Consider the following 18,286-nt stretch of genomic DNA (forward strand, 5'->3'; position numbering starts at 1 on the left):
TTACATGTAGATGAGTCACAGGGAAACTTTAAATCAAACGCCTATGCCAAGCTGCTGTATGAATACATTGACGCTATGGAGGCGAAGGACTGCTATGTTTGTATGCAATTGCCAGCCTCTGTAGACGAAGGTATTAGGTATCATCATCTCCCACTGACTTATGGGATTACATGTAGTTTGTTGCTTAGTATATTTTATGGACGAGATAGCTTTGAATACTATTTTTCAAATTTTGATGCTGTGTTACCAGAAGTCCCAGCTTACAAGCATATGAATAAATGGGACTATTATAAGAGTGAGGATCGATTAGGGAAATTTTTCTTTCCTTGGAAAACTTTAGATACTTCACATGCCCGAAGAAATAATCTGACCTGCAAGGTATCAGAAATTGAGAAAAAGTTTATAGGGCAGGTGGATGACCGTTACAGGAGGCAGAAGATTCTGAAAGCCTCAGGTCAATGGAAAACAGATTGGACCGAGGAGGAAAAGTCACACAAAAGGAAGGGTAGTAATGGTCCAATAGCTTTAGATCGAGAACAAAAAGGGAAATTGTGTATATACAGGGGTAAAACTTACTATGAAAATGTATTCGTGGGAGAAGTAAGTTGTGAACATGCCTTCCAGTTAGAATACTATACAAAAGATTTCTTGAAGGGAATGCAGGTAATCCCAAATGTGTATTTTGTCTGTGGAAGAAATGCATACGTGAAACTACCGGATAATTGGTACGGTTCATGTTATTTAGCAATTGTCTTCCCCAAAATATATCATGCTAAGGATTTAGAAATCATAGAGGGAAAAGCTCAAGCCAGAGGGAGAAGGGATGTAGGCGATGCCGAGGTAGTTGGAGATGTATTCGGCGCTATGTTCCCTCTTCTGGGGTTAATACTGAATGATGTCAAGATCAGGATATTGGCAACAGTTGTAGATAGATTATCCGCTAGTACTGCTAGATCTTTAATGCTGGTGGAGGGAGAGATGCAATCGATAAGGGCAATGGTTCTTCAGAACCGACTTGCTCTAGACGTTCTGTTAGCCAAAGAGGGTGGAGTCTGTAAGGCTTTGAAGGTCCAGGAATGTTGCACTTACATTCCAGACAATTCAAAACCTCTCGAGAAGTATATACAGAACATTACTGAAATACACCAAGAAATTAAAGATTTGTCAAAAGTAAATGTGTGGGAAAAAGTGGGTCACGGAATGGGTAAAGTTGGAGGTTGGTTCGCCAATCTAGGGAAAAGCTTTATATGGTACATACTGAAGCCTATCATCATAATAGTGATCTGTGTAATCATATTGTGGAGGTTAGTGAGGCTGTACCAATGGTATAGGTCAAATAGGTTGCAAAGATCCATGAGAGAACAGGAGCAGAGACTAGCTGCAATGCAGGACAATCAATACAGGAGTCTGAGGGCTCTAGAAATGTTAAAACGAGGGAGCATTGCAACGAGTTCTGTTTGATTCAATTCAATGATGGTGTTGTGATGGTGATGACCCCTGGAGGTCATCAAAGGGGGGAACTGAGAGAGCGCAATTTGAGAAAATGTATAAGTACACCATATTTACAATTTAGATGCACAAATTTAGTTAAAGCACTTAGAAGTGTCGAAAATATATAGAAATACATATACTTACGAGTGTTTAATCAATGTAGAATGCATATTTTAGAGTGTGAAGCTAATGTAGTAATGTTTAGAAATGCTAGAGTGCTGTTAAGACTCCATGTTATGTGATTGTTGCAGAAGAGGATTTAATGCTGCAAAACGTAGAAATGTGCAGGCCTCATGGCAATGTATGAAGAACTAAAACGTGCTTTTAGAGTTTCACATAAGGTGGATTTACTATTATATAGAATATTATTGATCATACGTTAGAAATCATGTTTTGTGGAAGTGTTTTATATAATCAGAGTGTAATAAGTAGAATTCTTTTAGTTTAAGAAATAAAGGTTCACAGAGTGCAAGCTCCTTGCAAAGTAATTTAGTAGGCCTGGAAAGATAAAGTCGCTTCTTTGATCTGCATGTGCTAGTTAAATTCAGGTCTCGTTAAGCATAAATTGCCGACCATGTTCGAAGTTTTACGACTTGAGAGATAAACTGGAGGTCGGAATTTGGGGCCCAATTCATGGGTGTCTGTTTGCAGGTGTGAGGGGGTTCCAATCAAGAGAGTGATGAATAGAGCTCTGTCCGGGGAGACAGGCACAGGCCTGGAGGAGGCTTCAGGAATTTCCTGGGGGGTACCGGCGTGCCGAGAAGAAGCCTGGGAAGCAAGGTCAACGCTAACAAGAAGCCCAGAGGAGTATCAGTATGGAAAAAGCCAGAACCGAAACCACGTGAGAGGTGTACGTGAGGGGCATCTCTGAGGGGCGTTTCAAATGTAATTGTGATTTTGTATTAGGGACAGCACCCTGGGGTGGAGTTAGAGCAGATGGCCTGAGGACCTTTAGAGAGCGGATGGGTAGGCAGAGAGGACATGACTGCAATGCACAGATTTACATCAGAGACTAAGGGAAAGTGAGTGCACTTCTTTGGAAGTCACCACGGCTGACACCTTTTTAGGTTAAGATTCTGCTAAGTAGGGATGTCACCTAGTCTAGTGTAGGGACAGTCTAACCTGATTTTTCTCTTTTTGTAAATGACGCTTAAGTTACAACTTGTGTCTATTCTTGCAAACCTACTGATATTTGAGTTGGTTTTGGTGATATTCTTCTGTCGCCTAAGATCGTTCAGAGAATTCATGTTTGTGTTGGTGCCAGTATACCTGCTGAACCTTATATTGAGATGTTTGTATCTCCAGTTATCTTTGGCTTTATAATAAAACTTTAAAACTTATTCGTGGTAAGTGGTTCTTCAGAGTCGTGCCAATTTTTGGTTTGATTAACCTAGTAGTGGATTGCTTTTTACTCTATGACAGGCAACAAAGATTCAGTCGACCTAAGTGGGGATTTAGATCTAGAGTAATCGGATACGAGATCGAAAATCCCGCCTTCTCAACTCTATGCCACTCTACTCCGCTCCACTGTAAGCCACTCCAGTCTAGTCCATGCCACTCTACTCAGCGCCAATCTACTGCACTCAATGCCACTCTATGCCACAATACTCTATGCCACAGTACCCTTTCCCACTCCACTCTTCTCTTTACCACTCCACTCTATGTCACTGTATGCAACTCCATTTTACTCCACACAAACCCCACTCAACTCAACGCCACTCCCCTCTATGCCACTTTATGCCACTGTACACCACTCCACTCTATGCCACTCCACTCTATGCCACTCTACTCAAGTCAATCCATTCTATGCCACTTCACGTCACTCCACTCTACACTATGCCACTGTCCACCACACAATGCTACTCTATGGCACTCTACACCACTTCACTCTATTCCACTCTGTTCCTTTCTACTCTGGGCCACTCTCACTCTATACCACTCCACTTCACTTCACTCACCACCACTCCACTCTATGCCACTCTGCTTTACCCCACTCTACTACATGCGACTCTCTGTACGCCACTCCACTTCATGATAAACTACTGTATGCCACTCCACTCAACTCTACATCACTCTACTCTTTGCCACACTACACTACTCCTCTATAGACAACTCTACTGTGTGCTACTCTACTCTACGCCACTCCATGCCACTCAGCTTTACTCTATGCCACTCCATTCCGTACTATGCCACTCTATGGCACTCCACTCTATTCAACTCTGTTCTCCCTACTTTGTGCCACTCTATGCCACTCCACTTTACTCCGCTTTATGCCACTCCGCTCTATGCCACTCTACTCTACCCCAGTCTACTTGACGCCACTCTCTGTACAGCACTCAACTCAATGACACTCTACTCTATGCCACTCCACGCAACTCTGCGTCTCTTTGCTCTATGCAGCACTACACCACTCCAATCTACGCCACTCGACTCCACACCACTCTATTCCACTCCCCTCCTCTCCACTCAACCGCACTCTACACCAACCCACTCTATACCACTCTATTCCACTATATTCTATGCCACTCTACACCACCCCACTCCATGCCATTTGACCCCAAGACACTCAAAAGCACTCTATGCCTCTCCACACCATTCTCTACGCCACTTAACGGCATTCAACTCCAGATAATGTTATGTTACTCTCCTGACATTCTACTCTATGCCACTCTACTCTACCCCACTATGCGCTATGCACTCTATGCCACTATACTCTATGTCAACCCACTGTAAGCCACTCCATTCATCTCTATGGGCCAGGTGCATCAAAAACTAAATTGTGATTCCCTAATTGCAAATCTTTGCGATTTGCAATTAGGGAATTGCAAAACGGCATGCCTGAAAGTGTACAGTACACTTTCTGAGATTCTTAAGGGGTCACAAATGACCTACCTCTTGAATATTAATGAGGTAGGTTGCAATTTGTGACCCCCTAGGAATCGCAAAAATCACAGGGATGGTGGCCTGCTGAGATCAGCAGACCGCCATGTCTGTGATTGCCTTTAAATAAAGCAATCTTTTTTTTTGTAAAGCAGCCCGTTGTCCTTAAAGGAAAACGAGATGCTTTACAAAAATAAAAATGAAAAGTTTTCTTTTCAATTTTTAAGAGCAGGCAGTGGTCCGTGGGACCACTGCCTGCTCTTAAAAATGCTTTTACAAACATTCACAAAGGGGAAGGGGTCCCTTGGGGAACCCTTCCCATTTGCGAATGACTTCCCACCTACTTGAAGTAGTTGATAATATGCGAATGTTTTACAACCGCATTCATAGTCACAAAACATTCAAGCATACTGTTAAGATTCGCTATTTGTAAGGGACGCCCTAAACACGCCCCTTGGAAGTAGCGAATCACAAACCCATTTTGCGATTCGGTGACAGATTACCGAATTGCAAAATTGGGTTTGCTGCATCGCAAAAGCATTTTTTGCAATCGCAAATGGGTCGATACTGCGAATTGGCCTGTTTGCGAGGAGAAAAATGCTTAATTCATCTGGCTCCATGTCGCTTTACGTCACTCTAAGACACTCTACTCCACTCAACACTACTCACATCACTCTACTCTATGCCCCTCCACCCCACTCTCCGCCACTCTACTCTACATCATCCTATTGTATGCCACTCTACTCTGTTCTACACCACTCTACTCTATGCTACTAGTTTCTATAGCACTGTTGTGAGGATTGTGGTGTATTGCATGGTATGATGGTACAACTGTACCGGGTAATACACTCGCAAAACTGTCTTGGGTCCAGCCAGGCTCATTTGTTAAACCTTTACTGCAAACCTGGGTAGCTGTGGCTTCAAGCAGCAAGGTTTAAACAAAGGAACTAGTGCAAAGCATTTAGAATCACTGAACAATGAAATTAGAGAGTCACACACCGCAAAAGAAATCTGATACCCATTTATTTGAAAAAATTATATTTTTATGAATTTTTAGACACCAAGATGAGCAAAATCCACCCGATGGTTCCGCAGATGTAGATTTTTAAGTAAATCATAAATCTCAGCTTTTTAGTATAAAGCGCAAACAAGCATTAGTAACCATAACATATTCAAAAATTTGAAAGAGTTTTTTTCGGCTACCCCAGCCTGGGTAGGCTGACCAAATCCGACAAGGGGAAGGTCAGCTGGCCTCTAAAGAGTATTTGGACAGTTACCTGGCCAACAAAGTCCAGTTCCCCTAAGTTGGCAGGGTATGCCCAGACTTGCTCAATTTGCCACTGGATTCAAGCTAGCCTGGCTGGTGAAGGGTGTTACCCAGAAACCGGTCCCAGGATACTCGTTTCTGGTTCAGGGAAGACCTGGCTTGGTAGTTCGGTCTGGACTTCTCCAATGAGGTACAGGGTCAAGACTGATTTGCATATAGCTGGGTCTGAACTGAGGTGGCGAAGTGAACTAAAGAACGATGATGGATTCAAGCTAGATCTGTGACCGGGAGTGAGTGTCTGAAAAGTTTCAGCACTCCGTCCATCATCTCCTTGTGTTTGCTTTTAAACAGGATAACCTAGCTGTCCCTGATGTGGCCTCTGACTGAGGCTGCTTGGTGCTGTAAGCCGGCATGATCTCTGGTGTGATAGTCCTGGCACAAATTCCCTTTCTGACTATGGCTTGAAACCTGTGTTTTTTTTAGTGTCTGATTGCCGATTGTATCTTATGTTATGAAAACAATGAAGCACTTGAAGACACTAAGGTATCAAAGTGACTAAACAATTATGGTGTCAAATGTGTCATCTAGCTTCGCATATTGATTATATGCACCTATAAATAAAAAACACTTTTCAGGAGTTTCATTGATTTATTTGAAAGCAATTCCATACTTGGCGGTGTGCTGACCCCAAGAGGACGCCAACCCTGTTATGGCAGAAAATCATAGTGGGCTGCAATTAATGCCAACTACCTCATTAATGTTCATGAGGTGGCTCGAACTCTGACCCATTGCGATCTGATATTTGGTGAACTGGCGTATAAGTACATAAATCGGGTTGCAAAATTTCAATGAAGTCATTAAAAGTTGGTGCTCAAATTGTGACCACTTGTTGTGAATCCAATATACATACATCTGGCCCAAAATAATGTTGTGGAAAAATAATCTTGTTTCTAAATATTGAGCTTCTTTACTCAGAATGCGTGATTCAAGTGTAAGCACTATAACAAAAATATATGTTTAAAATGTCCTCTACTCTGGACATAGCCAGTCATTAGGTCGAGCATTGCAGGGCACATGTGCTGCTCTGCGAGGCTTATTGTGTCTATTCCATGTGGGCCTGACTCCTCCCACACATTGGATTGGCTTTTGCATGTGTCTTTCAGTAATGAAAGCACGCAAATGGCTAAAGGCGGGTGTATGTCCCACCTCTTTTGTAATGTTCACACCCACGGCATTTTGCTCTCCGAAGCGCAGGGTGGCAGCTGCATTTCTCGTGGGTCAGGTTACTATTTACACACAACGCGCCGAGCTTTTGCTTTTGCTCTTTTTTCTGTCTGTTCTTCTTCAATCCAGTGCAGTCTCCCCGTCAAGCAGTTGTACTCCAGGCTTAGGGCTATCTTGTTCTAATGCAGGTTTATTCCGGGGCCATCTGATTCTATTGTTACCTTGCTCAGCAAGTTTCATTCTTATTTTTATTTCACTCTTGACCTCGGGGACCCTCACTCTGTTGTAGCCCTTGCCGAGCGCTGTCGTCTTCAGGCAGAGGCTCGGCCCAGTGCTGCAGTGGAGGCTGCGCTGCAGCCTTTTTCTTGTGCATCCGCTTGTTCTGTGTATAGGTGCCCATATGTTTGTGGCTGTTATAATGGACAGTGGTCCTTGTTAAAAAAAAAAGAGTAAATATAGAACACCATAAATTCTATATAGTCTACCAAGCCGGATAGACAATTTAATATAAATTAATACATTTTCTGTCCAAGGAAAGTTGCAATATCCAGTAGGAAACAGTCCTGTACCCAAACAATACATAAAAGGTGTGACAAGGTGATAGGGTGACAATTAAATCATAAAGAAAACAAAACAAAATTCGAAACAATCAGGCGAAACAGAAGAAAAAGCTTGTTCATACGTATTCACTACAGACATGGCACATTGCAATACAATAATTTGTGTGTACGCTGTTTTTTTTAAAAAAGTCGTCGGAGTTTTGATCCCTTTCAAGGAATAATTGGGATCATCATCAGGACAAAAATTACTGTAAGCCTGTGATAATGTAAAGTAAAAAGAAAGGTTTCCCTTTAGGTAATAATATCACATCAGAAGTAATCACATCACATCTGTTTGCTCATCTCAGGCACTCTTCTTAAACCAGTCAAAGGTTGTGAAACACTTACAAGGAAGATATACACTTAAAAATATATCAAAACAGACTGTTTATTATAAAGTTTTAAAAAACATTCATCCGAATGTACAAGTATATTAAAAAACAATTGATAGAAACATTAAAAACACAAATTATATTCATACAAATTCACAGTTACGGGCTGCGGTACGCAGGGAATTGACTGCGGGGAACGCCGGTTGTCGGAATTGAAAGCCACGGCCTTCAAATACCCTGGGTCCAATATTAATATTAAAACTCTGATCACCGCGATATACAGAAAAAGGTGACTCTGCAGAGAGTATCCACAAGCAAAAGCCTACACAGTGGCACATAAACAAATTGCGCACACAAAGTAAAAGTGGCCTGAAGTTAACCTAATATAACAGTTTAGTGAACTCGTTTAAAAAGGAAAAAAACATGAGTCGTTTTAAAGATTGCTGTATTGCTATATTGGAATATCTCATTTATGAAAATTGAGAAGGACCCTCACACATGTGCGATTGCACAGGTGACATCAAGTAGAAGCATATATAAATTGTCCTGATGAAGGTGGTTGTAACAATTTAAGACTACCGAAACGCGTCAACGCCCTAGTGTTTGTTAAATTTGGAGTGGTCAACAATATTGGATTTATAGGGAATGAAAACTCAGCCCTTTGTTGTACCAAGTTAATCTAAATTAACATCAGCAAGACAAAATCTATTGTCTCAATTTTCTCCTGTGAATTTGTATGAATATAATTTGTGTTTTTAATGTTTCTATCAATTGTTTTTTAATATACTTGTACATTCGGATGAATGTTTTTTTAAACTTTATAATAAACAGTCTGTTTTGATATATTTTTAAGTGTATATCTTCCTTGTAAGTGTTTCACAACCTTTGACTGTTTTAAGAAGAGTGCCTGAGATGAGCGAACAGATGTGATGTGATTATTTCTGATGTGATATTATTACCTAAAGGGAAACCTTTCTTTTTACTTTACAGTATCTGGGTGCTCCATTCCCTTTTTGGTTCAAATATAGCCCCTCTCCCTGGTTTGGGAGCCTGTGATAACACCAAAAGGTTGCATACAGCGGACTCAAGGATCCGCGGAGTGGGAGTTCCTTCCCTGTGAAATGCAGGGATCTGGTATGAGATTGAAAAGTAGGTCCTGGCGAGGTGCCGGTGACCTGGCAGATGGGTTTGATGAGCGGCGCCGGATGGCGGGGGCTCTGGGAGCATTCGCTCGGGGAAACGGCAAGTGAGACCGGTGATTACCGTGTTCCCGCCGTTCTCTGTGTTGATGTTCCTGTGCGCGATTGTGCTGGGTAGACTATATAGAATTTATGGTGTTCTATATTTACTCTTTTTTTTTCCTTAACAAGGACCACTGTCCATTATAACAAACTGATACCCTAGGTCCTTGGCTACCTTTAGGGTCCCCTTGTCTCTAAATAAACATATGTTTTTGGCAGCACTGCAGCAAGGGGGCCCTCCATCCAACTCATACTGCCAAAGGTTTGCATCAGAAGTCGGTTTCGGTTTCGATTTCTATCATGCTGGCATCCTTGTTTACACATACACCCATCCCCTTCCTGTTTAAAGCTGAAGGTGTATTAACATAATATGGCGTTTCAACTCAAATATTTTTGTGTATGGAGTCAGTATTTGTATTGGGGCCATTTAAACATCTATAAGCGAGTGTTAGACAACATAACATGAAAGTAATTTACTGTTGCGGTTCATTCTGGGTTGTTTCTTTACCCCGCAATGGAGCTGAAAGCTAATTAACATGTCCAGTAACAGTGCTTTCCGAGGGTCCCTAAACTTGTACAAAGTTGCCAACTAACAAAACATGTGGCTGCATTTTTAGATAAAGAATGTGCCATTCATGGAAGCAAAAATTGCCCCGAGAATACTTAAACACCTATGACTAAGTGTTAAACGATGGAAGTAACTTATTACTGCGGTTCATTTTGACCGGAGTTTAGTTGCCGCTACTCATTTACCCAGGTCCCAGCACAACATACTACTGCCTACGGAAAAGCAATGTAATCCTCAAACAAGATGGAAGCTGGACTGACTGTACTAATGGTCATACCGTACGCATACTGACCCTCCCCCCTGACTCAATGTACGGTTGAAAGGTGTAGATACACCAATATGTATTCTTTCCGGTGAAATGTTTAGAAGCTGCAGTGAGGTCACAGTTAACTATAGAACAGACCTCTAATAAGAAAACCTGATTTCTATGTAATCTCTATCTACAGTGCATAACACCGGCCTCAGAACATTCTAGGCAGCTTTATTTAATAAAAGCCAGATTGTTGTTAATTGTTCCCGTTGTTCATAGCACCTGTCGTTCAGTATACATGCTTCCTTGTTGTACTTAGCCTCCTCACATCACCAGTGGCACATGAATTACAGTAGATGTTGTAACACCCAGGATAACGTGCTGCATTGCTAAACACTTATAAGGTCCCAAAGGCGAGACCTATTGGCTATGCCAATGCTTGTTTATATAGAGCCGTCAATAAGACTGAAAAGCAAGATGGCACATTGTGTATTTTTCCAGGTTTTGTAGAAATAACTGTTAGTTGGCAATACCTTCAGATGTGGTCTTGCCAATAAAGCTGTATTGAAATTGTATTGTTCAATAAATTATTGCCTCATTAAGCGTTAGAAGAGTATTCTATGTTCATTTTTATGTAACATGTTTTTATGATATGTTATGCTTACCTTATCTGAACTTCTTTTAATAAAATTTTGTTCTTGAAACTAGAAGAGTATTCTATGAGCTTGACAAGTGCACAACAACCTGATTCACACACAAGACATTGATTTTGATGTGTTTCAAAGAGCCCACTTACATTGTCTTGCAAACATATTCTTGTTTCCGTAAAGCATGTTTCATCTTTGTAGTGTCTGAAAACAAAGGGTATACAGTGGCAGACAGCCCAATGCATGTTATCTCTCAGCTGTTGAGAGCTGGCAAGAGGAAGCTGTGTGCTGCAGTATCAGGCAGCCTGCAGAGCTCCCTTCCTGGATAACAATGCACAGGGTTGGGCGACATTGTGGCCGACATTGTGGCCTGACTGGGTGCCGAGCTGGTGTTTTTACAATAATTCTGCATTTACATATTCAAAGACTCTGGAATAGAAACAGGGACAATAAGCAATCTATTTCAGTTTCCAGTGCAGAGATTAAAAAACACAAAGAGCCAGATGTATAAAGCATTTCGAACTGGAGAGTTTGTGGTTGCAAAAATGCTTTTTGTAATGTACTTAATCCATTTTGGAGTCTGTAACCTTTTAACAATTCTTATATTAGGCTTAGAAATGGATAAAGAATCGCTATTTGGAAGGGCTGTGTTGTAGGAAACCATTCTGAATATCCATTCCTATCCAAATGTAACAATGGTTTAGGACCAGAAAAGCAGTCATAAACCACTGAACGTTACCTACTCTGAAGTTGGGATGGTAAGCCATTCGCAAGACGAGCTCTGCTTGGGGGCCCTCCCCCTTGATGAATGTAAAAAAAAAAAAGTCTGTTGAATAGTAGGCAGACTGGTCCACAGGACAACTGGCAACCCTTGAACAAACTAAGAACACTAAACTTTTCTTTTTAAACACTATCCGTTTTCCTTTAACGAAAATAGGCTGCATTTAAAAAACAAAAGTTCAATTTATTGCAAAGTAATCAGAGACAGGGTTGTCTGATGGCCCAGCAGGCCACCATTCCTGTGATGCCCTCCAATTGATAATGAGTTGCAATTTGGGCCCTATATCATTAATATACATAATGTAGGTTGGATTACGAACCACTATGATTTGGATTTTTAAGAACCAACCTATCAGTACAAACATCGATTCTTAAATATTTTTAGCAGCTGCAAAAATACTGGTCACTATTTGCGTCCAGTATTTTGTGGCCAGATAGTAATACATTTGGCTCAAATTGTGCAAAAGTTCACGACACAGATGTATCAATCACACGCATAAGAAACTAGGTGCCAGATGCACATACACTGGATTGGATAGCAGTGGTAACAATTTTCACACTAACTTTTAGACAATTCAGTGCTTTTTTGCAAAATATACCTTTGTACTAACCGGTCAGTTAGCAAAATACTGAATCATATTGGGTTGTAATTTGACGTATCTCATGAATATTAATAAGGTAGGTCGCAAATTGCAAACTACTATGATTCACTGCCATCACAAGGACGGTGGCCTGCTGTGGTCAGCAGGACCACCATGTCTGTAATTGCTTTTCAATTAAGTAATCAATTTTTTCTAAAGGCAGTCAGTTTTTTTAAATGTAGCTAGTTTCTGGTGAAGGAATATGTGATGCAGTTAAAAAGATGAAACGTTCCCAGGGAAATTGCTATTAGAACGAGATTCCATCTGGTCCAATTGCAGATCTTGCACAGATCTTATTACTCCAGGGCAATTCTGTGTAGGAACGGGAGAGCAGCAATGCCTCTATGCCTATAGGGGTGTGACCAGGAAAGCATATTTTCCATATCCTTTGGGACTGTCCAAAGATCCAAGGCTATTGGAAATAGCTAACGGTAGTGTTGGCCTAGGTGACGTATAGGACAGCGATACCAAATGGCTTATACTAAATATATCGAGGAGCCAAGGCCTAGATAGCTAAGCATTTAGATGACACTGGCAGCTAGTGTCGCCAAGCAAAAGATAGCCCGAGTCTGTGGCAAGATGGAACCTCCGAGCTTGGAAGAGTGGATGTCAGACATGAACTGCCATCAGAGAGCAGAACAGGTGGTGTATCAAGGAAGGGGACGCCCCCAGAAAATGGAAGAAAGTATGGTGTCTAGGTGGGATTTACAGGAGTTCTAAAGAGCAGACTGGGAGTGGGAGGTAGGGTATAGGTATGCCACACAAGGGTTTCTTAACCTGAGGCTAAGGCATTGCTATGTCTGATGAGCCGTAATAGCGCTCATATGATCAGAACTCACTGATACCTTACAGAAGATGTTCTGATCTGTTCTGAATACCATATGTGTCTTACCAACGGTGTACGCTGTATGATGCAAAAGTTAATAAAAAGATTTGTTTTAATCAAAAAAGAGGAAAAGTTTTACAAACTTTTTTAGGACTTGACAGTGGTCCCTGGGACAACTGCCTACTCTTAAAGAATGTTTTTGCCAACAATTACAAAGGGAAAGGGGTCCAAACCTAACTCAATAGCAACTGAGCAGAGTACACTAAGATCAGGAAAGAGAGGAACGAGGAGTGCGCACACAAAGATTTACATACTGTGGAACTTTCGCAGAAGTCCCAAGGCAAATAGGTGTAACTGTGTGCAGATTGTAACAATTTACCACTGATGTCCTGAAGATTACTTTACTGTTCAGTGACTATCTAAACACCAAGCTGTCACAGGCACTTCATCTTCTTTTGTGATACACTGAATGCTATGATTGCATTTTCCATCAGCACCAAGCCATTGCAGGCACTTCTGTGTAAACCACATAGGCTCCAGAGTCTCAGGTCCTCCCCACATGGCCTAGAGTGTACATCCATTTGTGAGCTTTTTTCAGATCCCCACTCCTTGCAGCCCTTTTCTAAGAAGCTTGTCCTTCATGCAAGGGTACTTCCACCATCCCTCCTCAGCAGTCAGTTAGCTCTTTCTCTCAAGGAAGGCTCAAGACAGCCCTTATCTTGGGAGGTTGCTGAAGATTCACATTCCTGTTATGGAACAGTCAACTTCCACAACACAAGATCACAGAAGAGTGTCTTGCTTTCCTCTGCTTTGGGACCCAAGAATCCCACAAGTTCGTTCTGGGATAGGTTACAGACAATTCCTGTCTTTTTTGTATTCTTCCCAAACTCGTCAAGTCACATATTTATCTTTTAGTGTCAGCAGGAAGGTGGAGTGGGGTTCAGAGCTCCCTGACAAAGGTAGACTCAAAACAAAGGCACAGAAGAGGGAAATGATTCTCCATTTAACCAACTCAAAGCTTATTGAGAGTAACATCTTAAGAGCAGCCTGGAGGAAGGGACAAGGGGTTTCCTTACACTACAAAGAGACCAGCTGTCTCTGCCCGCTACACCCTATAGTGAGATCTACTAAAAGGGGCTTCAGAAATTCTTGGGAGGATACCAGTAATTCACTGTGCTGTCTGGCAGGTCCTCTTTAACCTCCAACTTAAGAACTACTCACATGCAGGGTATTAAACTTTGGGGCATATTTCTTAGAAAATGAACCAGTGCTGCAATTAGCTGCCTAGTGCCTGCGTGGCAGGGATGACGGTTTTTGTGTAAGAAGGGTCACCTTCCTATACAAAAACAATCATTGATAGCTTTGCCCTCCTTCTTTGAGTGCTGCAGAATGCAGCATACATAGAAAGAGCAAAAAAGAGAGGAGAAATAAAGGTATTTCTCCTCATTGCACCACTTCAATGCCTCACCTGGGAAAGCATTAGAATCTGAAGCAGTCCCAATAATTCTGAGAATGCATCAAAATCCATTGTTGTTGTGTGGGTACACCTATACAACACCAATTAAACACCCTTTCACATTGAGTAATGTGTGAAAGGGGGCCATATTTACAAGGCCATGAAAAGTAAGCATGGCGGTTTTGCATGGCCTTGTAAATATGGCTCAGCATTTTGCACCAACTTAGCATTAAAAAATGATGCTGCAGTGGCGCAGAGGCCTTGCAAATAAGCCCCTTGATTTCCTAGCTCCCACAGCCTTACTCATCATATAAACTCCACTCAATCCCACTATACATACCTAGGGTAACCATACTTGTGTCATCCTTGTCCCAAATTAATGGAATGACGGAACCGGTTGAAGGAAACTGGCAGCCCAATTAGACGAACAGGATCACTGATAGCCATGTGCACTGTGGCCAAAAATCGTAAAACCATCATATACTTGCTTTGGGAAATGCAGTTCTGGGGTACACATTCTCCCGCTCATTAAAAGGGATCTTCTATGTCCCACACACATGTAGAGTGACTGTGTGTACATATGTGTGTGTGAATGCATGTACATGTGTGTGTAAGAGACAGAGAATTTAGAGTATGAGGGTAAACTGGCACCACTACCCCAAACTGAAATGGAAGACATAAGAGAAGAGATGAGTCCATGAGAGGGTGTATGGAAGATTGAGTTTAGGGATTAAGAGATGTGTGAGAGAGAAATAGGGACTAAAGAGAGAACGCTGCAAAAGAAACAGAATACATAATTGTATATAGTACATAAAGAGAAAGACAAAAGGAGCGACAAAGCCATCACAACCAGCACCCAAGCATATTTTGCAGACAAGCTCACCATCACTGGTGGTTTTCATCACTCCAGCAGCCAAGGCACCATCTGGTTGAAGATTAAATTTGTGCAAACAACAAATAAGGCAGAAGGGTCTTTCTATCTTTGCAACCAGGATATGTAATAACATCCTCGTATCCATCAGGACCTCCCCAATACTAATCCAATTAGGAAAGAGTTGAAATCTCGCCTCTATAAAGAACACAATACCACAATGCATTAACCAACCTCAACAAGCTACTTCTCCTAACGCTCGTTGACTTTATGCTTGTCTTTGATGCTGTACAGTGCTACAATGCCAGTTTGTCCATGGTTGCGCTATAGAAATACCATGTGCATACATATACATATTTTCATACAGAGATAAGAGCTATACAAATGGAGACACACAAAAGAGATGTTATAGAATGACAGTGAGAGAGAAATATGAGGGCTAGAAGGGAGAAAGGAAGAGAGGAGGAGAGGGTAACTAGAAAAAGTAAGATAAGAGATACAAAGAGAGAGAGAGAGAGAGAGAGAGTGACTATTAGTACTGGGAAAGAAATAGACAGATAGAGAGAATGAAACCATTAGTATACGATAGAAGGGTATCAAACTAGTTATAGAGGAAATAGGAGAATATTGAGTCATGAAGGGTTGAAATGAGGGAGGCGTGGCTTGGACGCCGATGGCGATGGTCGCCTGAGAGCTCGGCTCCGGGACTGAGCCCGCTTTTATCCTGCAGATCGGGGACCGTGGGACACCCCGTCCCCACACACCGAAGATCGGGTTGGAGTGGACCTGCTGAGACATCCGGAGACACTCTAAAACCAGTTGTTCCGTCGAAAAAGCGAAGTTGCGAGGAAAAAGGAGCGGAGCCCAAGATGGCGCCCGGACCTTCTCGATGGCCTTGCCGAGACCCCAGACCTGTGGACGCCTAGCAGATCTACATGCATCTTCTCCACGTCCTATCTTCCCGAGAAGCGACCGTCCGGCTGATGGTTTGGCAGTGACTGGGCACCGTGGCCATCCCTGAATGGATTGTTAGTCGAATTTTTCGGCGCAGGCTGGTCATGAACGGCCGGAGGCCCTGAACGGAGCGACAGTGCCACGAGAGACGCCCGGCTGCCTCCCACTGCGTACTTGAACTCGCCGGAGCCCTGAGAACTTTATGGGCAGCACGGCGACCTGGTGCCATAAAGTCTCCGGCAGCACTGGTGACTCTCATTCGAGGTCTTCCTCGACCCGACGGGCCTACCCAGATTGGCGCTGATCGCCCCCGCCCCCCCTCGTTGGCCTCCGGGGACACAGCGGTGGCACGTCCCGAAGAATCGGAGGAGTGGTAGGCCTTGGCGAAGACGATCGCAGGCCCTCTTCAAAACGACCACGTACCAGGAGAGCCATGGTCGACGCCCACACTTGGTAGTGCCTCTGCCGAACTTTCCCCCACGAGACTCATCCGCCATGGGGAAACCAAGGGGGCCCAAAGGGACCACCCTGGCCGCCTCGGACACGGAGGCGCCGGACAAGGACGATCGAGTTGACCCGGAAAGCTCTGGCGGTCCCCACCTACAACAACAATTTGACCGGGTCCTGGAGGCGATCGCAAACACGCGATCAGCCCTGCAGCAAGACATCGCCCAGGTCGCGACGAGTTTGGGCCTCCTCAGGGCGGACCACGGCAAGCTCTCGGACAGAGTTAAGGAGGTAGAGAGCTCAGTGAAGGTCCTGGAGCCAGCACAGAAGACTCTGGCCGCGACGATGAAGGATGCCCTGTTCCGGATCGATGCCTTGGAGAAACGGGCGGAAGACGCTGAAGGGCGTAACAGACGGAACAATATTCGGGTGGTGGGCCTGCCGGAAAAGATTGAAGATGGCGACATGGTGGCCTACCTAGAAGCTTGGCTCCGGGACACGGTGGCTCCAGAGGTTCTGTCCTCCTTCTATACCCTGGAACGAGCACATAGGGTCCCGGCGAGGCCGCCGCAACAAGGTCGCTCCCCACGCCCGGTGGTGGCGCGTTTATTGCATTTTCGGGACAGGGACCTGCTCCTCAACGCTGCCAGGCACAATGGCCCTTATCAGGTGGAGAATAGCCAGGTGAACATTTTCCCAGACTATACGTATGAGACCCAACGAAAACGGACCTCTTTCCTGGCGATCAAGCGAGAGCTCCGGAGCGAGGGTATCCAGTACTCGCTCCTCTTCCCTGCAAGGCTCCGTATTATCCTTGACGACAAGACCCAGTTCTTTGATACCCCGGAGGAAGTCTGTAATTGGCTCGAACTATATAGGGCTGGCAAAGATGGTTTCGGCTCCCCATCCCAGTTGACTACGGAGCCCGGACAACAACGTCGTTCCAAGAGACTCTGAAGCCGCCGCGGCAAACCAGGCAGGCCTTCGACTGTAGAGACTACGGCGGAGCGGCGGGGAGTACTGGAAATGGTTTCTAATCTGTCCGGTTCACAAGGCGGCCCCATTGTTGAAGAATCGGAACCCGGCGGCGAGGGGGCTCATACGGACACCGAGGAGTCAGAGACTGATAGTGTTCACTTGCCAGTGGTTACTCCGGACTCGGCTGAGGGCATGCTGGACGGGCAGGGATGACCGGGTGAGCTAATTCCATTTGGGTGGAGGTTTGCAGCCGGGGTTATGGAGGATGTGATTAATGCCATGATCCACTGCTGGGGTTGGGGGGCCCCAATCGGGCTGACATCTTTTTTGATTCGGGGCTCGAATTAGTCTCGGTGGTCCGAGACTCGAAGGCCCATTACTGGCGCCCAGCCCGCACCTAGCCCTTAAGGCTTCCCTGCGGTGGCGACCGCAGGATTAGTCCGGGATCAGGGGGTTGCTGGGGACACGGTTTGGATGGGAACTAGATGGAGCTATTTGGGTCCTGTTCTGGGGTGGGTGGGGTGGGGTTTGTTTCAGACGGGTATTGGGTTTTTGTTGGGGAAGATGGCCGCCATCAGTGTTGACTTGACTATAGCTTGTTTTTTGTTTGAGCGTTGGTGGGAAAGCCCGGGACAGACAATGTGGGACAATGGCTGAGATCGCTAATGTAAAATGCATCACTTGGAATGTACGGGGGCTTCACACTATGTCCAGACGTCACAAGGTTCACGCTTATCTAGTGCGTAGAGGGGTGCAGATAGCGCTGCTGCAGGAGACACATCTCACCAAGGCGGAAGGGGCGGCGCTGCAACGTAGATGGAGAGGGCAGGTCTA

Source organism: Lissotriton vulgaris, chromosome 9 (genome assembly GCF_964263255.1).
Source record: "Lissotriton vulgaris chromosome 9, aLisVul1.2, whole genome shotgun sequence".
In the NCBI taxonomy this organism is placed as follows: Eukaryota; Metazoa; Chordata; class Amphibia; order Caudata; family Salamandridae; genus Lissotriton; species Lissotriton vulgaris.